At 49.0% G+C, this 24072-nt stretch overlaps 1 long non-coding RNA gene and 1 other non-coding gene across 2 annotated transcripts; one reads left to right on the top strand and one right to left on the bottom strand.

Moving 5' to 3' along the window:
- The first annotated feature begins 940 nt into the window (after positions 1 to 940).
- LOC125168591 (uncharacterized) lies at positions 941 to 23766 on the top strand. The gene is made up of 3 exons (XR_007153212.1): positions 941 to 1001; positions 21505 to 21581; positions 22247 to 23766. It is a non-coding gene; the product is annotated as an uncharacterized LOC125168591 (long non-coding RNA).
- On the bottom strand, positions 2517 to 2590 carry TRNAN-GUU (transfer RNA asparagine (anticodon GUU)). Its single transcript has one exon. It is a non-coding gene; the product is annotated as a tRNA-Asn (tRNA).
- Positions 23767 to 24072: the final 306 nt, after the last annotated feature.

Consider the following 24072-nt stretch of genomic DNA (forward strand, 5'->3'; position numbering starts at 1 on the left):
CTGATTCTGGGACTAGGTTTTTTTTTTTTTCTTTTTGGGGCTAGGTTTTAGATGAACTCCATGGTGGAGAACCAGCCACTAGTACGGTAAACTGAAAGTATGGGCAATGTATAATTTCTCCAATTTCAAGATTTCTTTAAGACCCCTCCAACATCAAGCAACACTATCACCATTTCCTGGGTCACCCAGGCTGTAAATGTAGGCACCACCCTCCACATTTCCCTCTTGTTTCGGTCTCTAAATCTTATCCAGTCTTCCCTTGAATTACATCCTTCGTTTCTAAAGTCACCTCATTGCCTCTCCTTTGAAACATAATTTCCTCTTAACTGTTCTCTGATCTCTTATTTTCCCTATTCTGTTGCCAGACCAACCATCAAGACTAAATTGCATTACATCCTGAAACAGAAACCTTTAACAGTTACTCCCTTACTTTATAGGGTAAAGTCTAGCCTCATCCTTTGGTCTTCAGGGCCCTTCCGCAAGCTAAGAACATTTTCAGTGTGCTCTATTTAAGTACATTTGTTCCATATTCTGGTTAGGCTCCTCTCCTACCCACCCCCATCTTGTCTCCAAATTTTGCCAGCTTTAAATAGCTCTCCCCTGCCTTCTGGCCTGTCCAGATCTTTCAGGGTTGTTTCAAATCCTCCACGGAGACACAATCCAGCCTATCTGTGTTGACTTCCTCCTTTACTGCCTGGGAACATTTTTCTGTGGCCCTCACGCTGGCACTTCATCATATGCATTTTTATCTGAGTATCTATCTCTGTTAATCACATACTCTGAGAAGGCAGGGAACGCATCTGTCCTGAGCATGTGCATGTGACAGGCCTGTGCTAGGTGAGCAAACAATGTGAATAAAGACGCAGTCACTACACTCCAGGGGTTCGTATTCTAGCGTAGGTGACAACTCCCTGTTTTCAGGGTAGCGTGATGAATGAATGGAGGAGGGGCATCAGGGGAGGCCTCCCTGAGAAGGTAACTCCTCTGCGGATGTTACCCAGGTGTGTACAGAGGGGGCGGGGACTGGCACATCAGGGTAACGGGAAAGACATCTGGGGGGTGGGGGGTACAGGGCAGCATGCGCCATTGAAGGAACTCCTGGTAAATGCATATAACCACTAGAAGTTTTCACGCAGGAACATGGTAGGAGACAAGGCCACAGATCATGAAAGCCTCTGTGTGTTAAGCTCAAGAATTTGAACTGCATCTTGAAGGAAGCAGTTTGGAATCTAAAATGATCACTAAGAACAGAAGTTGGTCTCTTCCCTCAAGGAGCTTATAACCTAGTATAAATACGATCAGCTTAAAGCAGAAGGATATGCTTTCTAAGGCCTCATAACTTAAGTATTAGCAAATATTATGCCTCCTTCATCTTGAAGTGTTGGACTAGATTTGGACAGTACATGAATGATCTTATGACCTAACTGCCTTCCCTTTTCTTGTTTCTACTATAATCTATCCATAAGTATGAGTAGAAAGCTTGGAATGGGGGGGGGGGGGGGAGGGGGGCCGGCTACTGCTGAATCTGCCTGAAATTCTCCAAGTGCAACACTGTGTCTCCTTTTTTAGGGCTTCTCACTAGACAACAGAGGGTATTTTATTATCAACAATTATTTGATAAATAATTATCAGCCAGCATTTGCCAAGGCATTTCCTAAGAGACCGCCGAGTGACGCAGCTAACTTATTCCTTCTTCCGAGTCTCTCAGTTCTATCCAGGAAAAGTACATCCCAGAGACAAAGCACCCACCACATGACCTCAATCTTGGCAGGAACGAATTATAGCATCACGTTATCATATTATCGTGTGGTTCTCTATCTTTATAGAAAGTCTTATGTGAACCATCTGCTTGTAAAAGATCTGTGTCTTCTGTGAGACCGGAGTTGAAAACACGTCATTGGAAACCTTTTAGCAAGAACTCATACAAACAATTTCTGCCTGAGTTTAATTTCAGGGAAAATTGTGTCAGCGATCTAACGCAAACATTAACACCTTTGCCTAGGTTCAAGTCCATTGTCCAAAACAGAGCTCCGTTTAGCACAGTTACGTGGGGCGATTATGCCCCCACATACTTTTAGGTGACTCCCCTTGCATATGTTCATCGAACAGCTCCTCGGATTCTTCTGGCAGTAGATAAGGCAGTATTGAGTAAGTACATTTACTTTTTGGTGGTATCCGATTTTCTGGGAGAGACTCACTTGCCAAGGGGCATTTACTTCCCCCCCGTTACAGTTACTGCTGTTGAAGCACAATCTTGGGCCGGTCTCCCGAAGACTGTGTGTAGGTTTCCCGTGGATAAATGACCACGGGAACTGAATGACCAAGGCACAAGCTGCCAGTCCAGACGCAGAGTCCCTCTTAGATCCGCCCCCGCCGTGCAACAAATACTGAGAGGACAAGGTCTTCCTCTAGCCTGGAAGCGTGGTGGCGTCGTACTCCCGTTCGACTAAAAATCTCAGGCTTGCCATTTTAAAATGGATCCGTATCGAGGTCATCTCAGGAAAATGAGCGCTGCCCGTCCCTGGGTGGGCTCGAACCACCAACCTTTCGGTTAACAGCCGAACGCGCTAACCGATTGCGCCACAGAGACCCAGCTACCAGGCTCGCCGCGCGGTGTGTACAGATTTCCGCGGCCGCGGAGGCTCTCGCCGCCCAGGGCGTAGCCGCGCGAGCCGGACGGAGGAGCGCGCGGAGGAGCGCGCGGAGGAGCGCGCGGAGGAGGCGGCGGGAGGGGCCGCGGCTGCGGGCGGCCCGGCGCGGGCGCGCGGGCGCGCGGGCGCGAAGAGGCCGAGCCCGCGGCCGCGCGGGGAAGGGGGGACGAGGCGCGCCCCCGCGGGCGGCGCCGGCCCCGGCCCGAGCTCGTGAGCGCGCCCGCGCTGGGGCGCGAGCCCGGGGCACGCGGTAGGGCGCGCCCTGCGTGTCTGCGCGGGCCGCGTGCTGGGCGCCGCCGGGTGCCCGCGGCCCCCAGCAGACGCCGCCCTGGGTCCCGCGGGGAGAACTGGGCAAAGGGGTCCCGGTAGAGCCTGTGAGAGAAGAAGCAAGTGCGGTGTGGGCTCGGAGCACGGGGGCCGCGTGTGTCAGGCCCCAAACTGTAGGGCTGGCTTTCCCAAGCGTCGCGTGTGTCCCCTCGCCCCGAGGCTTCCCACCCCCCCTTCGGCACCACCCCTCACCGTTACCTTTTAATTCTGCAGGCACCGTGCGTCTGCGCCCGGGCCGAACGTCGATCTGTGCTTGGGCTAAAGAATGTAAGATGTGTTTCCCTTCCTGAGCCCCAGCCGGTGCCCCCTTGGAGGGCATGTGGCCTCCGTTGATCAGGCGGAGTTTAGGGGACATCAGAAGGGGGCTTCGTGGAGGGTGTGGCGGTTAAGATAAGCTGCAGACATCCTTCTGGGTGGCCAGTCCCTAGAGCTCGGTGGGGCCGCCTCCCCGCTCCTGGCCCTACAGCCTGGGGAGTCCACTCCAGCTCTCCGGGGCGTAAAGCCGGTCCTTGAGTGTTCCTGTTTCCGTCCGATTTGACCGGACACCCACTCCTCCCCCAAGTTCTTTTTCTCAGCATTCACCCCCCCTCCCCCGTTTAGAAGCGCACGGTTCTGTGCCATTAAGTACAGCTGTATCGCTGTGCAACGGCCACCGCTTCCAGCGCTTTGTCCTGGCCTCAGCTGAGGCTCTCGACCCCTCAAGCGCGAGCGCCTCATTCCCCTCTCCCCCCCGACCCTGCCAATCACCCTTGTCCTTTCTGTCCCTATGACTTTGACTATAGGCCGCTCATGGGAGTGGAATCGGACGGTCTTTGTCCTTTTGCGACCACGGCTTATTTCACTTAGCGCCATGGCCTCAGAATCCAGCCATATTGTTGCCTGGGGCAGCATTCCCTTCCTTTCTCACGCTGAATCATGTCCCATTGTGTGAACAGGCCACATCTTTACCCATTCATCCGTCTGGGGACACTTGGGTGGCTTCCGCCTTTTGGTTTTTGTGACTGATGCTGCAGTGATAGTGATCATGGGTGTGCAAGCATCTCTTTGAGGCCTTGCCCTCCGTTCTTTTGGGGGTCTCCCCAGCTGTATAATTGGGGAATTGTATGGTAATCCCCTTTTAAAAATTTTTGAGCCGCCATCACACCATTTGCCACACCGGGTGTGTGCCATTTCACGTTCCCGCCACCCCGGGTTTCTCTTTCTCCCTATCCTCACCAACCTCCCTGCCCACCAGCGCCCCCCCCCTTTTTTAAGTAGTCATCCCAATGGGTGCGAAGTGTTATCTCATTGTGGTTTTGGTGTGCATTTCCCTAACGATTAGTGATGCGGAACATCTTTTCTGAACCCATCTTCCTCTACTCGTTTCCTCCTAGCAAGCCAGCTCTGCTTTATTGAGGAGTAAGCTGAGAGTGACAGAGGGCAGCGTCTGATAAGAGGGCAGCTTTTGACAAAGAGTGGAGACAGCGGACAAAGTGGAGGCCGCAGGGAAGCCTGAGCCGCGCAAGGAGAGGGGGTGAGGGAGGAGTCTTCTGAGGAGGGCCGTCTAGAGATTTTGTCCTCACGAGGATCTTGTCCATCTGCGTTGGGCGACTTTGGGGGTCCGTTGTGTTTGTCCTGGCTCTGTAGGGATGTTTATGTATGTGTTGCTTGCGAGGGGCCAAGGGTGAAGGAGGGATTGATGACCTCCACCTTGTACGTATCGGAACGGCTGTTTTTGGAACTGCCTTTGCAAAAGTGAACTTAAGATTATGCTAATGTAACAGAACCTTCTATCTGCATTTTCGGTTTCTTAAGAACTGTGGGAATTCTTGTCTAAGTGTTGAAATAATGATCTCTTTTTTGCATGATCCCTCTTAAAAGCACAGGGAGATCTTTCAGAGGTATGAGAAATAGAACTTTCTATAACTCCATTCAACTTTTATTTTCAGCCTTGTTCTGCTGCTGCCCAAAGCACAATCTCAGTTAACTCAGGATTCTCTCTGTCTGCTTCTCTGGAGTTGTTTCCAAGGGCTGACAGTTGGTTTTTAAACTTTTTAAAAAATGTTTATTTATTCATTTGGAGAGACAGAGAGAAAGAGAGAGCAGGGGAGGGGTAGAGAGAGAAAAGAGAGAGAATACCAGGCAGGCTCCTCATTGTGAGCACGAGCCTGATGCGGGGCTCGAACTCACGAACCGTGAGATCGTGACCTGAGCCCAAATCTAGAGTTGGACGCTCAACTGACTGCACCCCGCGGGCACCCCTCCAAGAGTTGGCACTTTGGAGGGGTGGTCGTTCATCTGGTGCTTGAGTCACACGTGCACACAGATTGCTGAGAAGGCCATTTTGCTCCTGTTGTGGGTCCCCTAGCTCTCCTGTGCATCCATTGAGGGATGGGAATCTCTTGTAAACTTGGTGCTGGTGCATCAACCATTCCATAAAGTCCTTCCTGGCACAATCCCCTCTGCTTATGGAGCCTCGTTATGGCCCCCCCAGATTCGCATATTAAAGTCTAATCTCCAGTGTGCTGGGTTTTGGAGGTGAGGCCTCCGGGAGGTACTTGGGTGAGCCCTCATGAATAGGATTAGTGCCCTTTTAAGAAGAGGCCAGAGAGCCAGCTTAACCTTTTCCCACCGTGTGAGGCCACGGCAAGCGGTCAGCAGTCTGCAACCCGGAAGAAGGCTCTCCCCAGAACCTGACCAGGCTAGCATCCCGATCTGAGACCGCCAGCCTTCGGAACTGGGAGAGAGAGGGTGCTGCTGTTTATAAGCTACCCGCTCTGTGGCACTTTGTGGTGACAGATAGGACCGCAAGCTTTTCTGTTCTTGTCATCCGTGCCCGCACCCCTCTGTTTCTCCTGCCCCCTCGTGTGGGATGTGTAAGCGAGGTGTGTGTGTGAAAGGAAAAAGAAACAACACTAGATGTGCTCTTGATATCCCGAGTCCCGTCTGAAAGTCTATGGGTGCCCTTCCAGTCAGACTCGTTTGAAAATATTACCTAATGTTCTCTATCAAGAGACCCTGGGGTCTCTCTTCCTCTGTATTCACGTGGGTACAATGGTTTTCCGAAAAGAAGACGACTTAACAGGCCCGTTGCGTCTAAGAAGTTACAGGTGCTTATAAAACCCTAGAGCGGGCATTCCAGGAACTAGATGGTTCTGTGCATTGCAATTCCACTCTCCCACTAACATGTAAGCTCTCCAGGGACAGAGGTTTTAGCCGACTGTGCTCCCTGCTGAATCCCCAGCACCTGCAACATTCTCTGGCACAGCAGGCACTCAATAACTATGTGCTGAGTCAATGAGGAAATAAAAGCCGTAAGCTCTAAAGTAAACTGGAAAAAAATAGAACATAACAGAAAAATTAAATTGCTAGTATAAGGAGCACTTGCCAATTAATATGAAAAACCTCTTTGCAACTCAACCAAAAGAAATCAAACAAATGCAAAAGAATGGGGGCATGAAGCGAATATTCCCGAAAGAGGAAATACACTTGACCATTATAATCATAAAAGTTTGGCTGTCAAAATCAAAATTAAATGACATAAAAATGTTCTTTTTCCCAAGTAGCAAAAAAAAAAAAAAAAAAAAAAAAAAGAGAAAAGAGATAACACTAAAACACCATCATGGATATAGAGGCTGTTCTCACACAGGGCTGATGGGTGTGAACTTGGAGTAGTTTTTCTGGATGGCGGTTTGGTAACATAAACATTAAACAATGCTTATCCCCTATCCTTCTAGAAATTCTATGTTAGAAGTCACAAGAAAGCAAACAGAGATGTGACTAAAGTTTTTATTATCACAGTATTATATATCATAGTGATAAATAGGAAACAACCTGAACATCCCGCAATAGAAGAAAATGATGAATGTGGCATATTTAGAAGATAGAGTATTAGTTATACAGACATCAGAAATAATTTTTTTAAAGAATATTAAAAACATATAGGCGTGATAAAACGTGGTAAGTTAAAAGCAGGATAGAGAAACGTATAATCATAAAAACAATATTTTCTGTTTTTAAAAAAACCTATTTATTTATTTATTTATTTATTTATTTATTTATTTATTTTTGAGAGAGAGAGAGAGAGGGACCAAGCAAGCGGAAGGTGCAGAGAGAGGGGGTCAGAGGATCCAAAGCAGGCTCCACGCTGACAGCAGAGAACCTGATACGGGGCTCAAACTCACGAACCGCAAGATCATGACCTGAACTGAAGTCAGACGCTTAACCGACTAAGACACCCAGACGCCCCCATAAAGACAATATTTTCAAAGAAGATTTGGCAACAGAGCCCTGATAAAATGTCAAGTTCAAAGGTAAGATGGGGACTTGTCCAATCATGATAACTCAGAACTGCCCGGTGTTTTCTATGCATCTGGCTGGTACGGACGTGACATATATATCACCTCACTTAAACCCCTAGCAACCCTATGAGGCAGACGCTATGATTCTAATTTTGCAGGTGAAAGAATGTACGCAGGAAGCAATTTGTTCAGGTTACAGAGCCAGTGAGCGGTGGGACCAGGTTTCAGACCTGGAGTCAGGCTCCGGAGGCCACGCTTGTAACCTTGACCCACACAGCCTCTCACTGCCTGTGGGGCAGGAGCCCACAGGGCGGTGCGTGTGTGTGTGTGTGTGTGTGTGTGTGTGTGTGTGTGTGTAGTTTTGGTGAAACCTCCAAAAGAGTGTTAGTGGTTATGCCTGGGTGGTGGTTTGTATTTTCTTCTTTGCCTCTTTTCGCTATTTCCTCAAGCATTTGCACAAGCAGTACTTTTAAGGAGCCAATGATGAAAGGCGACAGCAGCAGTTTCCCGAAATTACAGGTAGAGGGTGGTAGGTGGTTATTCTCCACTTGGTCTGTCTGGGGCCAGAAGAGTGCCCGCGTGAGGTGGCGACTTGGGCAGCCCAGCGTGCGGACTTGCGGGTCTTGGCCGAGCACAGCGTAACCGTCAATGCTGGCCTCTCTTCTCCAAGTCTTCAACCCCCTGAGAGAAGGGTGTCTGGGGAACGTGTAAACTTCTGCGGGGAGTTTTACAACGTGTGACTCTTCAGTAACGAATATGCTTTCATTTATTTATTAAAAAAATTTGTTTTAAATGCTTATTTATTTTTGAGAGAGAGAGAGAGAGAACAAGCAAGGGAGGGGCAGAGAGAGGGAGACACAGAATCCGAAGCAGGCTCCAGGCTCCGAGTTTCGGTACAGAGCCCAATGTGGGGCTCGAACCCACAAGCCATGACATCATGACTTGAGCCAAGGTCGGCCGCTCAACCGCCTAAGCCACCCAGGCACCCCAAATATGCTTTCATTTAAAAAGACATGTGGAGTGCCTGAGATTTTAGGTCACTCTTGTATTTCTTCTTAATGTTCAAAAACACTTCTTTGCATTAATCATTTGTCTTTTTCTACCATGAGTCGTTTTCATCTGGGAAGCATAACCCAACCTACTGGAGAGTATTAAGACTTTTCTCTTTAGCGTTGGTGAATATACTATGAAAAATTTAATACCTTTGGGGCTAAATGACAGTCAGCAGATACTTATTGAATCTTGTAAGGAACTGGGCTGGATGCTTCGGGGACCTCCCTTCTGCCCAAGACTCTCTGACACATCATTCCTGCCCACAGATCGCTTTAATCTACTTTGGGAACCAGGAGATATATAAAAACGTTTCAAGACAGCATGTGCCAACTGCATGGCACAGATGGTAAGGGTTTTAGGAATGTGAGGTGGGAATAATCACTGAACAGTCAGTAAACAATCAGTGGAAGGGGTGGGTCTTGGGCTGTCCTTGGCAGGATCCTTTAGCCGGGGAGGAGAAGGAACAAAGGCGGAGAACAGAAGATCAGCCCAGAGGGAGCAGAGGATTTACATAGGCTGCGATGGGACATAAAGAAAGCTAATTGGTGACAGAGTATGGAGGTCCCTGAATACCCCGCGAGAAAATTTGCATTGCGAATGGTATTGTTCATAAGAATGGAAAATTTTTAATGACTTAAATACGCATCAAAGGGACAATGTACACATTTCTATGTCACATTTATCCAAAGTGCGGAGAGGATGCGGTGAAAATTTTGAGCAGAAGGCTTGATCACAGCCAGGTGCGGGGGACGTTTCGTCCAGCACGGGAGGATGGGAGAGCGAGCTGGAAGGAGGCTGACCCATTGGGTGACTGTTTCTGTAAACTCGATGTGGAGAGAGGAGGCCTTGATGGGGCCACAGAGAATGGAAAGGACACGAAAGACAAAGGCTTAAGGAGAAAAGCAGTGGGATGCGGTTGATAAACATGCGTGTTAGAGCCGTTGACTTGGTGCTACTGATGGCAATGACTCTGGCTTTCAGATCTAATGATTGCATAGGGTTTTTTAAATGTTTATTTATTAAATTTTTTTTAACGCTTATTTATTATTGAGAGACAGAGACATGAGCGTGGGAGGGGCAGAGGGAGGAGGAGACGCAGAATCCGAAGCAGGTGCCAGGCTCTGAGCTGTCAGCACAGAGCCCGATGAGGGGCTCACACTCATGACCTGAGATCATGACCTGAGTCAAAGTCAGACACTTAACCGACTGAGCCACCCAGGCGCCACCCCCTCCCCCCACCCTTTTTAAAAAAGAGGTTCCACAATTTTTCTTACAGGTCTGCCATACAATAGAGGCTCAGTACAATGTTTTCAATACATGGGCTGTTCCAGGTGCCCTGTTGTATTGCTGTAGCCCTTACTAACAAGACTGTTTTTCTGACTTCTAATCTAAACATTGCCGTATATTACAACCCCATTTCTCAAGTGCATCTTTTGTGAAGAAGAATTAGTTAGTCTCGCTGGTTGTACACTTCCGTGTGTGTGTAAAGTAAGGCATGCTTCAGCTTGGTTTCATTGTGATAAATGGAAACAACCCCTTTAACATTTGTCTTTAAGTCTGATCTTGCAATACAAATTTGCTTGTACGAGCAAGGTGCTTGTACAAAATAAAAATTGGATTTGTGTAATGTCCCGGAGACCAACAACCTGGAAAGACTTTATTTATTCGTGTATTTATTCATGTATTAACTGAAGCGTTACTTTGTGCCCTAAGGAAGACAGAATGACGACCTCGGGGTAAGGGGGGATTTCATAAACACAAGGTAAGTATGAACATAAAAGGTTGATGTATTTGATTACACTTAAAACGTATGTTAGATGAATGAGCAAAAAGTAAACAGATTTAAAAACCAAACAGACTGAGAGAAGACCTTGCAACACGTGTGCCCCACAAAGCCTTAGTATCCAGAATTCGTAAAGAATGCCTACCAATTAGCGGAAGATAAACAACAAAACAGAAACGCAGGCAAAGCCTCAGTGAAGAGGAAATCCGTATTGCCAGCAAACTCATGAGAAGACCTTCAACTCTTCTAATAATCTGGGAAGCAGCGTCACAGTGAGACGTCATTTCACACCCACCAGACTGGCAGAATGTAAGAGACTTGAAAAACAATTGGTGAGGGTGTGGAACACTGGCACTTGTATCTCTTATGGACGAGAGCTGGCGCACATGCCCTGGAGAGCAATTTGTCAGTTTCCTGGTGAAGTGAGACTCCTTCCCTCCAGTGCAGAGTATCCCTCCTCCAGACTTGTACAGAAGGATGTATACAAGACTGTTTGGTCCAATATTGTTCTTAACACTGAAACATTTTAAATGACTCAAATAGTCATCTAAAGGGTCTGTATAAATAAACATGGCATATTTAGACACTGCAATGCTATATAGCAGTTTCAATGTGTATATATCTAAAAATATAGTGTTGCAGAAAGCATAGGTACAGAAGTCCATGTGACTGGCAACAGATCAAATAATACAGAGCAGGTTATAGGGGAAAGTCGTGGACTTCCACATTTCCTCCCCTCCTTGAATCCCAAACTCAGAGAAAATGTTTTTTCTTTTCCTTCCTTCCTTCCTTCCTTCCTTCCTTCCTCCCTCCCTCCCTCCCTCCCTCCCTCCCTCCCTCCCTCTTTTTCTTTTCTTTCTTCCCTCCTTTCTTTCCTACCTACCTTCCTTTCCTTCAAAACAGGTTCTTTATTTAGTTCTTCTTGTGGCTACCTTCAGAACTCTAGATTATATGTTGTTACCTCTATTTGCTTATTTGGAAGACTTTTGACGTTATCTTTTAACTCTTCAATATGAAGATTTTACTTTGCACTGCCCAGTCTACCACCCTCTTCCCAGTGTTAATATTTATATTTGTGATAGGCAGAGTTTTTAAGTTTATAAGTACTCCTCTGTGGTTCTCTGAATGTTCCATTTTCATAGCAACCTGTTCTTGTTGCATGGATACAAGAGGGCTGGGGGTGGGCCTATGGCTCAGCCTACAGACTTTCACTTAACATTTTGTTGTGGGTGTGGCATCAGCTGAGATTGCATCTGATCCTGCAGTAGAGCCCCTCATTTGCCTGGTAAGCCCCAACGGTTTGCTCATATATAAGGCAGAAAGACTGCCTAGCTGATGTGGGCTTCCATAGTGGTCTGTTCTCAAGCCAGTTATCTTTACCAGTTAGGATTTGGATTCAGAGCTCTGGGTAAAGTGGGCGAGAAGGGGGCTGTCAGGCTGCAGGGGCCTCCAAATAGAGGCTTAAAGAAAGAGGGCTGAAATATTTTGTTTAGTATCTTTGGGTTTTGTTTTGTTTTGCATGGGAGTAAATGCTGAGTGCTGGCTTTCTGGGTCGTGATGGGAAAAATGGTGTGAAGGGTAGTCGTCCATGTAAGACATTCACGAGTTCTCTCTCTTTTCAGCCCACTTCTTGCTTCTGTCTTCTAGCCCAGCTGCTGACTCGGAGCCCAGAAACATGTCAGGGTTCTAGTAGGTAGATCAGCTTCCAGCATCTCTGCAACAACCACAGAAAATTCGAGACTGTGGCTTCTTTTTCAGTTTCATTAGTTAGTTTGTTTCATTCTGTCTTGCAGCTTTCAAAACTTTTAGATACCTCTCTTATTGGAATGGCAGAAACCACCAGCTGAGCACCCAATATTCATACTATCTTCCTTACAAAACCCCTCTATTGGGAGTGGTAGCTGAATAACATAGCCTCGCTTTCCTTGCACAGAGAAATGGCCAATGAAACGTAAGTAAGTGGAAGTCTTTAAGGCAGCCTGCCAGAAAAGAAAAAAAAAAAGCAAAAAAAAAACCAAAAAACCCAATAACAACAACTCTTCAAAGAGACATTGGGCTCCTGGCTGGCTCAGTCAGTAGAGCGTGTGACTCCTGATCTTGGGGTTGTGAGTGTGAGACCCACACTGGGTGCAGAGATTACTTAAAAACCTTTAAGGACACCTGGGTGGCTCAGTCGGTTAAGTGTCTGACTCTTGATTTTGGCCCAGGTCATGATCTCGTGGTTTCGTGGGCTTGAGCCCTGCTTTGGGCTCTGTGCTGGCAGCACGGAGCCTGCTTGGGATTCTCTCTCTCCCTCTCTCTGCCCCTGCCCCACTCGTACTGTCTCTGTCTCTCTCAAAATAAATAAACTTAAAAAAAATTTTTTTAAATAAAAATAAAAATCTTAAAAAAAGAGAGAGAGAGAAAGAGATTGACAGACTCAGCCAGCATTTCTTCCTGCTTATCCTTCCCCCTTTCTTTTCCTTCCTGTGTGGAATAGCTCTGTTTCTTGGAGCCGTGGCAGCCACTTTGGCACAACTAGGAAAGGTCAAGAACTCTTGGAGAGCTCAGCCCTGGCATCTTTCTGTATTTTCAAATATTTGCCCCTTCAGAGGAGGATTAGATATCCTCGCCTGCTGCCTTGGGACTGTGGGAAGAATATACTTCCATGCTTCATTGTCAGGTTTGGCCATGTGATTTGCTTTGGCTAATAAAATATGAGTGTCAGAAACTTGCAGAGCATTGCACACGTCCACTCGCATTTTTGCTGTCTTCCCTTTGCCGTTAAAAAGGCACATCAAGCAGAGAAGCTGTTCCTTTAGCCCAGATTCCGTTATGAGAAGACATCTAGAAGTGACTGGTAACCTATAAAATCAGTTAGAAATAAACCTTTGTTGGGGCACCTGGCTGGCTCGGCTGGTAGTGTGTGTGACTCTTGATCTTGGGGTTGTGAGTTTGGGCCCCATGTAGAGCTCTACGCTGGCAGCACGGAACCTACTTGGGATTCTCCCTCTCCCTCTCTCTCTGCCCCTCCCTCACTTGCGCTGTCTCTGTCTCTCTCAAAATAAGTCAATAAACCTTAAAATAAATAAATAAATGAATAAATAAATAAATACATAAATAAACAGGTAAATAAATAAACCTTTGTCGTGGTAAGCCACGGAGATTTTAGGTTTTGTCACCACAGTGTTACGTAGTGAAAGTTGGCTTGTGCGATACGTAATAGGATACAGAAATTGTGGGTAACAAACGGCGTATTAGGTGTTGGTGTTTCAGAGCTGAAGGAAAAGGGTGAAAAGCACTCACACATCCCAGAGAGAGACGCTCGCTCAACCCGCGGCATTTGGCATGATTTGGGGAGACCGGTTCTGAAATTCTGCACTTGTGACTGTTTGGATCCCCTTGGGAGCAGACACTGAACTGGTTACCAGTGCAGAGCAATGGCTATAAAAGCTGATGGAGGAAACGGGATTGGACGGGGACGCCCCAGACTGTGGTGGCAATCTGAGGAAGTAGTAGCCAACCCAGTGGGGAGCTCTGGGCCAGCAGTTGTCCACCAGTGGGTACCGCATGGGGTAGGCATAGCGAGGCCCTAAGGTGACCCCTGTCTGAGGTTCCACAGTGACCCCTCTGCTGGGGAGTCCGTACGTGTCTATCCCTTCAAGTGGGTGCTCCTTTTCCGGGTGATCTGCCACCACTCGGCTCAGTCCCCGTCCCCAGAAGCAGTAAGCGCTGGCCTCTTCCTGCTTGCGTGTCCCCACGGCAGGCAGTTCTCTGGGCAGGGATCCTCTGGGGCTCCCGACAGCTACCTTCCGCAGTGCCCGTCTGGGCCGTGGAAAACCCTGTGCATCTCTCCCCCTTTTGTTAAGCTGTGGTAAAAACCATATCACAAACTTCACCATCTTGATCCTTTAAAATGTACAGGTCAGTAGGGTTAACTATATTCACATTGCTGTGCAACAGGAACCGTGTGCGTTTTTAGCCGACGAATTCCAGGAGCTCCCGCTGTTACCCTCATCCCGTGCCCCTGGCACCAGGGTCCATGCTTCCCAAACTGAAGACACACAAATCGAGCTCTAGCAAGATCCATCCCGCCGCCCTCTGCCCATCCTACAGCAGCGCCAGGCACATGTCCTTCCGCGTGCGAGAGGGGCTCCCGCTTTCTTCCAGCGGTTCCCTTATATCTCCTTTCACTTGTTGCTTGATCTGGGGGGGAAAGCATCCAGCTCCTGTCTCAGGGAGGGGGAAGGGGGCAACTTTAGAGCTTTCAGGCTAACGTTTCTTAAAGAAAACTCCGTTCCTGGATCCCTAGAAGTAGGTGATTTTTAGGTGATTGTGGAAGCCATGCTGGTGCTCTGGATTCTCTCTACAGGAAAGAACTCGCAGGGGCCCCTGGGTGGCTCAGTCAGTTGAACGGCAGCCTTTGGCTCAGGTCGTGATCTCACGGTTTGTGAGTTTGAGCCCCCGTCAGGCTCGCTGCTGTCAACACGGAGCCCACTTGGGATCCTCTGTTCCCCCTCTGTCTGCACCTCCCCCACTTGTGCTCTCTCTCTCTCCAAAAGAAAGAAAGAAAGAACTTGCTGCCAGAGGGGGAGGGGTGGGGGAGATGAGCGATATAGACGAAGGGGATTAAGAGGTACAAACTTCCAGCTATGAAATCAATAAGGCACAGGGATGAGAAGAAATCGTCAATAATGTTGTAAAAACGTCGGATGGTGACAGATGGTAACCACACTGGAGGTGGTGCGCATTGTATAATGTATAGAACCGTTGACGCACTACCTTGAACACCTGAAACTAACATGACATTGTATGTCAACGAAGCTCCAATAAAAAGAAAAAAGGAAAGAAAGAATCTGCCGGGTGCCGTGAAGAGTGTGGACCTCTGGCCTCCGGCCGTGGCACCCTCAGCGTCTGCTACAGTATCTGAGCCAAGACCTTGTGCTTCTGTGAAGTTCCCAACGGAGGGATTGTCCACGGGACAATCACAGCGGAACCTCCAAACTGGCTCGGAAGAGAAGTAGGCACGGGCTACCATGACAGTGGCCGCTGGACGGCAGAGAGAAGACAAACAGGACCAGCTAAGTAAGGAAACAGCACAGGCACTCCCTTCCCACCCCCACTCCCCGCCGTCCCCCCATCTCTTCATTCCTCTGGTCCTGGGAGTGAGCTGGGGAGGAAGCAGTGCGGGGGGGGGGTTCTCGCTGCTGGCCTTGGCCTGTGCATGTTCTCCATGAGCAAGCTCCGAGTCTCTGCTCTTGGGATTTGCTCCGCACGCCCACTCCAGGGAGGAAAGGATAGCTCCCTGGCCTTGCACACGGAGTGCTGGTGTTTGGTGATGTCTCACAGGGAACATCCTGATTCACCCGGAGGGCTTGGTGAAGTCTCTGATGGGAGGAGCACAAGCAAGGCGGGACTTATCCACACCGGAGAAGACACTTGGAAGACAGAGGCTTAAAGTCTAGCCCAGGGAGACATTTCCTTCTACTCTGGAGCAGAATGGGGACGAGCTCTTGGCAATGTGGTTGAGGACAGACACAGGGGCAGAAGGAAATCCCCGGTGAGGGGAGGTGGACAGAGAGGAGATGACACAGAGAGGACAGAGACAGAGAGAGAGAGAGAGAGAAGGCAACAAGGAGAGGAGAATATAGAATGGAGAAGGTTCAGGATACCCCGATGCCAGATCTAACACTCGTATCCCAAATTAAAGGGCGCGGGGATCTTTTGTTTTTCAATTTTTTTTAACGTTTATTTTTATTTTTGATACGGAGACAGAGTGAGAGCAGGGGAAAGGCAGAGAGGAGGGAGACACAGACTCTGAAGCAGGCTCCAGGCTCCAAGCTGTCAGCACAGAGCCCGAAACGGGGCTCGAACTCACGGACCGCGAGATCGTGACCTGAGCGGAAGTCTGACGCCCAACCGACTGAGCCCCCCAGGCGCCCCAGGGCACAGGGATCTTTATACGTCCTGTGAGATCCCTCCAGGTAGTGTTCCAGAGTCTTGAGCCGAACGATAGGTGGCCCCCCCACCACCAATGCTGTGTAAGCACACTCTTTTCCATAATCACTCTTGCATAGCGTTTTTTCATTTTTATTGATTTGCCTTAATTTAATACATGTATAAGAATATCTTCCATTTAAAAAAAAATTTGCATTTCTTTAATAGCTTTGGAGGCTGTGCACTTGATTCCGTGGTGATTTACTCTGCCAATAAACATGTAATCCTACCGTGAGCATGTTTTATCTGTGTAATAAACCATAATAAAAAATAAAAAGGAATCCGCTGACTCTGAATGAGACACGTTGACAGGTACCGGGGTTAGAGAGGTTAGAGAGCAACTTGCAGTTTGGTTGGGGACCTGGGCCTGTGCATCAAAGGGATTACAATCAAAAAAGGCAGAGTTTATTGGACGCTGGCTGAGCGTTCCAGAACACAAATGCCGGAGGCGTTTCGTGTAGGGAGAGAGCGAGACTGTGTGAGGGATGAGAACAGATACATTTGTGACCTTCATGAGCTCACCCCTGGCACCGTGGGTTGTGCCTGTCGGGGTGGGGACGGAAGTTCAGGCTGGCATAGCGTCGCAGGTCTGTTCTCGGGGAGGCAGGAGGAGGTGGGCGCACAAAGGAAGGGCCGCGGGAGTGAAGGGACAGACGGACCAACGGCCAAGCGGAGGCGGGTCGCACCACCCGCACGCCTGGGTCGCCTGAGCAGCCTGCCCTGCTTTGCCAGCCCTTCCGACCAATGTGTCCTGTCAGGGGCTGCTTCGGGAGAAGGAAGCCGGGAGGAAGCTTCCAGCACAAAGACCCAAAGGGAAATGGCTTTTACGCGCACGGGACTGTTGTCCTGTCTTTCCATATGGAGTGTATCCTAGAAAAGTCCCTTTCTCTGGCAGCGGTTCTAAAGGGAGGGAACGTCCTCTGCGACAGAATCCACAGCAGCGTTCATTCTGCCGTTTATCAACCGCGGACTCCGTACCCGCCTCTGACCGTGTCCTCGCCGTTGCCTGGAGGGCCCCTGGCTTCCGTCTTGCAACAACCACGCTCACCTAACCCTTCCTTGAAGTCTTAACCAGGATTCGAAGGGGGGGGAAAAAAAAAAAGAAGGCCATTTCCCCAACCTGGCTCGGCTGGCCTTGCAGAGATTCTGAATTCCCTTCTGTGAGTCAGGCTGGGGGCAATGGCTCTTGCCCCAAGTGCTGAGCACCCAGTTCGAGAGCCCGGCCTCCTGTCCGTGTGCGCCCCACTGAAAGCTGTGAGGCGGAGGGGAGGGAGGCTCAGAAAGGCCGGCCCCAAAGTAACAGCAGCATGGCCTGTGTCCCCCCACCGTGGAGCCCAGGCAGGGGAGAGAAAAGCCACCGGGGGGGGGGGGGGGGGAAGAGCTCCTGTGACAGAGGACGATGATAGGCAGATGGTGAGAATCGGTTTCCAGAAACTGGGAAACAGCCCCATCTGACTGCAAGAGAAAGACATACCGAAGGAGGGCAGGACGGAAACAGAAAACAGCTGGCCCGGCCGGGCTGGCAGGGATGGGCTTTCTCTTTTGCGGATGAGGAAACTGAGGCCCAGGGAGGGGAAGTGGTTTGCTCAAGAGCAGATTCTTTTTTTTTTTTTTTCCAACGTTTATTTATTTTTGGGACAGAGAGAGACAGAGCATGAACGGGGGAGGGGCAGAGAGAGAGGGAGACACAGAATCGGAAGCAGGCTCCAGGCTCTGAGCCATCAGCCCAGAGCCCGACGCGGGGCTCGAACTCACGGACCGTGAGATCGTGACCTGGCTGAAGTCGGACGCTTAACCGACTGCGCCACCCAGGCGCCCCTCAAGAGCAGATTCTTGAAAGAATCATCTGCTTTCGCCCTCCCTCTCCACTTCCTCACCTTCCCTGCTGTCCTGAGTCTGAACCGAAGGACAGGCAGGCTGGAAACCCCGTACAGAGGGGCCGGGGGTGAGGGAACGTGAGAGGAGCTGAGTGTCCGGGCCTGCGTTTGCTTCTCATTCCGGGCCGGGAAGGCAAGATCTTTAAGACTGACTCTGCTCCCTTCTGCTGATCTCCCTCGGAGCTCTGCACCTCGAGACAGAATCCCGGGGGCATCGTAGCCGTGTGAGCTGGGGCGGGGAGCCACAGGCATGGTTGTGTGCAGAGCTCAGACTCCCGCGGTTATGCAAGCGGGTGCTGAAACTCTCCGGCAACCCTTTCTCCTAACCCCTGTGAAGACATCTCTCCTGAGCATTTCACGTGAAGCTTCGGAGATAAGAAAGGCAGGACCCTGCACTTCTGCTCAGCTGCTGCCTCCTCCGGGAAGCCCTCCTTGTTGCAGCATGAATCTGGGCTCCCCCCAGGGGTCTGCTCACCCATAGTATTAGCCCTACTTTTCTGCCTTAGCCCACTCAGCCTGGGTTTGTTATGTGGGCTTCTGTCTGCTTCCTTTTCTAGACGGGAAGTTGTCTGGGGCCAGGAGGACCCGGTCTCGTTCGCATCTGTACCCTGCCTGCCTATGTCCCTGCACAAATGTGCTCCATGCTTTGGAGCCCGGAACCAGCTGTTAATGGAGGCACATTACACATCTTTGGTGAGCTCCCCGAGGGGTCTGAAGGGTGCAAAGAAGAGGCATTTGGGTGCAGAAACAGAAGGTGATTCTAAGAATGGGTGTGGAAGGAAAGACAAATGCAGTGCGTGGAGTGGAGGGTGAGTGGGAGGAAAGAAGTGAAGTCAGAAGGGAAGGGCGGAGAGGAAGAGCCCAAGCACCAGGGAAGGAGAAGGGGAGGGGAAAGAGGAGGCGGACCTCGCCCACCGGCTCTGCAGCAGGCTCTCTCCCTGCCCCGGACGCCTTGCACAGACGCACAACCTCAGCCAGACCTTCCTGGCGTTTTGTCTGGCATTCTAAAGCTCGGTCTTTTTTTTTTTTTTATTTTAATTAATTAATTTTTTTAAATGTTTATTTTTGGCAGAGAGAGAGAGAGAGAGAGAGAGAGAGAGACAGAGCATGAGCGGGGGAGGGGCAGAGAGCGAGGGAGACATAGAATCTGAAACAGACTCCAGGCTCTGGGAGCTGTCAGCACAGAGCCCGACGCGGGGCTCGAACTCACAAACCGTGAGTTCATGACCTGAGCCGAAGTCGGATGCTCAACCGACTGAGCCACCCAGGCGCCCCTAAAGCTCAGTCATTTAAAAAGATCTTTGATTCCCACCAATACTCTGATTTCGGACATTTGGAAAAAAAAAAAAAGTCATGGCCCTTGCATGCCGCCCTATTGAGATTAAGATAAATATATCGATTGAAACCATCTTCCCCTTAATAGTTATTTGTGGAATCAAAAATTCCCATGATCACTGAAGCTCTAACATCACGTTTGGCTGTTTCAGGATAAAGTTTGCATTGGATGCAAAATAACCATGAGGTATATGTGTCTGTAGGTGCGGGTAATAGGATTTTTTAAAATCATTATACCTCTTGCCCTGTTGTTTCTGCCTTTACATCTTTCAAATCTGCTGCTGTTTGGTAACGATAGCCTGGGTCTCAGGAGTTTTTTGTTTGTTGTGGTTAGGAAGGCTTCTGCCCCCAAACTCCCCCTCCACGTAAGAGTAGGAGTCAGTAGAGACATTTGGTTTGCATACACGTTTCATCTTATGGTCAACTTGTCCCAATATCCTGTACAGCCAAGGGCCTCTGTATAGCGTAGTGATTTAAAGTGTGGGCTCTGGGGGTTCCCCGGGTGGCTCCGTCGGTTGAGCGTCTGACTTTGGCTCAGGTCATGATCTCGAGGTTCATGAGTTCGAGCCCTGCGTTGGGCTCACTGCTATCAGCCTGCAGCCCAGAGCCCTCTTTGGAGACTCTGTCCCCCTCTCTGTGCCCCTCCCCGGCTTGTGCTCTCCCCAAAATAAATAAATATTAAAAAAAAAAATAAAGTGTGGGCTCTAGAGGCAGACTGTCTAGGTTTCTACCCCAGCTCGACCACTTATTATCTGTGTGTCCTCGGGCAAGCTCCCACACAGAGGCTTGTTATTTCATTTATGAAATAATAGTGATGCTTAACATATAAGGTTGTTGTGAAAATCCATCAGATAATATATGTAAAGTGCTTAGAACAGTGTCTGGCACATAATAAGTGCTTAGAAAATATTAGCTCTTATTATTAATAATCAACAGACATATATTTCTTGGGTGGGGTGGTGGGTACCCGGTGTTCATTTTATTAAGCTTTAAAATGTGCATATGTCTTATAAATCCTTTTTATGTGTATGATATGTCTTGCATGCATTAAAATAAATGCATTAAAAATAAATGAGCATTTATGAGGTTTGTTTTAGCAATCATATGTCCCAGGGTTCCAGGAAAACAATGAAATAAAATATTCCATCCCATTATTGGATTCATGTAGCAAACAATGGGACCGCCCAGGTATTCTTATTCATGATTCAAAAAAAAAAAATATGTAACTATAGAAATAGTACCGATTTTCTAGGAATTAATACACGAGCATGTATTTATTTTTTCCCTTCTTGGACCGACGGCAGGTTCTAGATTCATAGAATCACTAGTATTGAATCATTGGTATGCCTGTCCTCTCCAGGCCGCTTCAGAGCGGGGAAGGACAGTACTCAGGTGAGGACTGATCCATTTACCCAGGGAGGGATGCTGCTGAGAAGTCTCACCTGGCGAACTTGAACTTGATCTTAATTGACAGTCCTGTTCCTGTTTCCCTTGTTGGCTCTCAACGCCTTGAGTAGAAAGATGGAGAGGTTGGTGGTGAGGTTTCGTTCTGGGGACCAGGGGAGGGGGTCCAGATCTTTCTGGACAAAAAAGACACAGCTGTTCATCTCTGATGTAGTCTGAGGAGGTTAATGTTGCCCTCAGCAGCCTCTACAGCAGACGCGGGGGTTCCGCCCCCTCACCCTGCAGGCTGGAGAGCATCTTCTGAATTGCCCTTGAAATCTGTTGCTGTCATGCTCCTCCCTTTCCTGTGCTAACGGTTGGTTGTGTTATAGTGCTTTGTGTACCTGTTTGTCTCCTCTGCTGGATTTCAAAAGTCTTAAAAGGAGACACTTCATCTCGTTTATCTTTAAATACCCACAGTGGCTTGCTCAGGGAGTGTTTGTTGAATGTATGAATGGCTGATTGGGTAGGTGAATGAATGAATGAATGAGTAGGAACCATCATTAAAAAGCTGAGGATAAAGTGGAAAGATTGGGCCACAAAATCTTCCAGGTAAAATATTTTTCAAAAATTAGGAATATTCTCGAATATTCCAATGTGCTGAGTTGACAGAGTAGAGAATTTTGAATGTGGCTCCATTTGTCTGGTCATTCATGAGAATTTACAAATGTTTCACTAGGCTGAGACACTGTGGCAGCAAGGACCATGTTTATCCCCGAAAGCTAGCACACAGTAGGCACATAGTATGATGCTAAGTGAAATATTCTCTTCTCTTGTAGGATTTAACCCAACCAGTAACCCTGACAGGAAGGAGGACACATTCAATTCAATAAACCCATATACAGCATCTACTTCTGTAAGTACTTTCCCAAGGGCTGGGTGAACAAGAGAATAGATCATGGGGTCCTTTCTTTCAGGGGTTTTCGGAGGTAGTTAGTTACATTTGTACCCAACTGTAACACAAGGCAGAATGTGATAAGCACTACCATAGAGGTCCAAGTGCTAAGTGCTAAAAAAAAAAAAAAAAAAAAAAAAGAAAAGTGGGGGGTGCCTGAGTGGCTCAGTCAGTTGATTTTGGCTCAGGTCATGATCCCAGGGTCGTGGGATTGGGCTCCGTGCTAGGTGTGGAAGTCACACCTTAAGATTTTCTGCCTGAGATTTTCTCCCTCTCTCTCTCCCTCTGCCTCTCCCCTCTGATTTTCTCCCTCTCTCTCTCAAAAAAAAAAAAAAAAAAAAAAAAAAGAAGAGGAAAGAAAAGAAAATCGAAGAGAAAAGAAAAGAAATGCTAAGTGGACCAGGAGGGGAGGAATTTATTAAAGCCTGTGGGATCTGGGAGGACTTCATGGCCGTGTGAGTCCTGGTTGGACAGGTAGGATTTTGTCAGGTAGAAACGGGAGGAGGACCATTTGTTCAACTGCAGTTCAGGGTGCGTAGGAAGAGACGGTGAGGGTCAAGGTGGAAAACTGTCTCCAAGATGGCGCCCAATGATCCTCAACTCCTGCTATTCATGTTCTTTTGTAGTCCTCCCGGCATTGTCTCAGGGGTGGTCTGTGTGACCAACGGAAGTGATGGTGTGTGACTTCTAAGACTGTGCCACAGAAGATGTTGCCACTTCCCTTGCTGTTCTGTGGACTGCCTGCTGTGGGGGAAGCTAGCTGCCTTGTGGTGACGACACCCAGCAGCCTAGGGATAGACCTGCGTGGGAAAGAACTGAAGCCTCCCGCCACGAGCCAGCGCCAACCTGCTCCTGCTGTCTGTGTGAACCAGCCTTCTTGGAAGCTGATCCGCTAGAACTGGGTCAGAGCTCCGGGTGACCGCAGTCCCAGCTGATATCCTGACTGGAACTTAGGCGAGACCTTGAGCCAGAACCGCTCAGCTAAGACGCTTCTGATTTTCTGACCCACGGTGACTGAGACAGTAGGTGTTCTCTTGATGCTTTAAGGCTTTGGTTTGGGGAGTCGTTTCATAGACAGCAGTAGACACACGTACAGAAACAAAGGCTTGGAGAAGAGTTTGGGAAGAGGCTTCGTTTTCAAGGCGCCATACTTGTATGCAATGGGGGCGATGTTTTTTTAAAGGCATAAAAGATGATGATGACTGTGAGGATGGGTGTAACCTAAGTTGGCGAAAGGAGTGCCGGAGCAGGAAGAAAATTTAAGAGGCCACCGCAGTCGTCCAGACGAGAGGTAATGAGAGAGCGGAAGCGGAGGCACCGCTGGGGGACCGGAGAATGGCACGTCCACGCAGGGGGGTGAAGGCGAAGAAGTCACGAAGGTGACTCCTGGGTTTTGAGCTCAGGAACACGGGGGAGCCATGATCTCATTTACCCAAAGAGGAAACACAGAAGGGAGCCCGCGTGGGTAGGAGTCAAGAAGTGGGGGTGTCTATCTCCTGGCGAGGAGAGCTCCCTGTGTCCAGAGCTCCGCGGAGGGCTGGCCACCAAGGCTCCTTCACAGATCGGGCTGGTCGAGAAGCCTCTCCCTGAAGGACGAGGCTGTTCCATTTCACCGCACATCTTCCCCACTGCCAAGTGTTCCCTGGTGACAGCCTCTGCCATCGATATTTTTAGCATGTGGCCTTTCTGAGCCTGAAAAACAGCATCCACTTCCTGGAACTTCTCCTCCAGCTGACAGCCAGTGACCCACGCGGGCGGGAGCTTCAGCTGGGCCTGACGGGCGACAGTCTGCCAATCTGCTAGGGGAGAGGAGGGCAGGCCGCAAGTTGGGCACGAAGGCCTCCACCCCGCTCCCTTCTGTCCTGCTCTTGAGGCCTAACGACGTCAGTGCGCGTCAGAAGCTGGAAAGTAAGGAAGCCTGTGAATAAAGCCCCAGAGGCAGGAAGCTTCTCCTGTCATTTCCTTCTATGACAGCTACATCAAGTCTGAAGGTAGTACCTGGCCGGGTGACGTTAGAAAACCACCAGGGCATAAATATTGCTTTTGTAGTAATCCTAGGACAGGCCTGCGTGAAAACCCCCTGGGACTCGTCACACGTGCTGTTGCATCCCGTGGAGTCAGATCTGAGGCGCGGCCAGAAAAACATTGAGGGAAACATGAGAGAGGGTGAGGGGTTTCTCCGATGGGGTCTGCAGCCCCGGGCCAAGGCTGGGGGTGGGGGGGGGGTGGCGAGAACCCACCGGACTGTTCCCCAGAGTTGTAAGAGTTCTCTGCCAGAATTTTAGAAATTGTGCTTTGTAGAGTTTATGATCGCCTAAACGGGTCAGAATAAGCGTATTCGGTGCTGATTGACCCCTTATGTAGGAGTACTACCTCGCCCCTCAGGACCCATATCCACAAATGTGTTTGGATGCTAAGTGGCATTTTATTTTATTTTATTTTATTTTATCAT

Source organism: Prionailurus viverrinus, chromosome A1 (assembly GCF_022837055.1).
Source record: "Prionailurus viverrinus isolate Anna chromosome A1, UM_Priviv_1.0, whole genome shotgun sequence".
Lineage (NCBI taxonomy): Eukaryota > Metazoa > Chordata > Mammalia > Carnivora > Felidae > Prionailurus > Prionailurus viverrinus.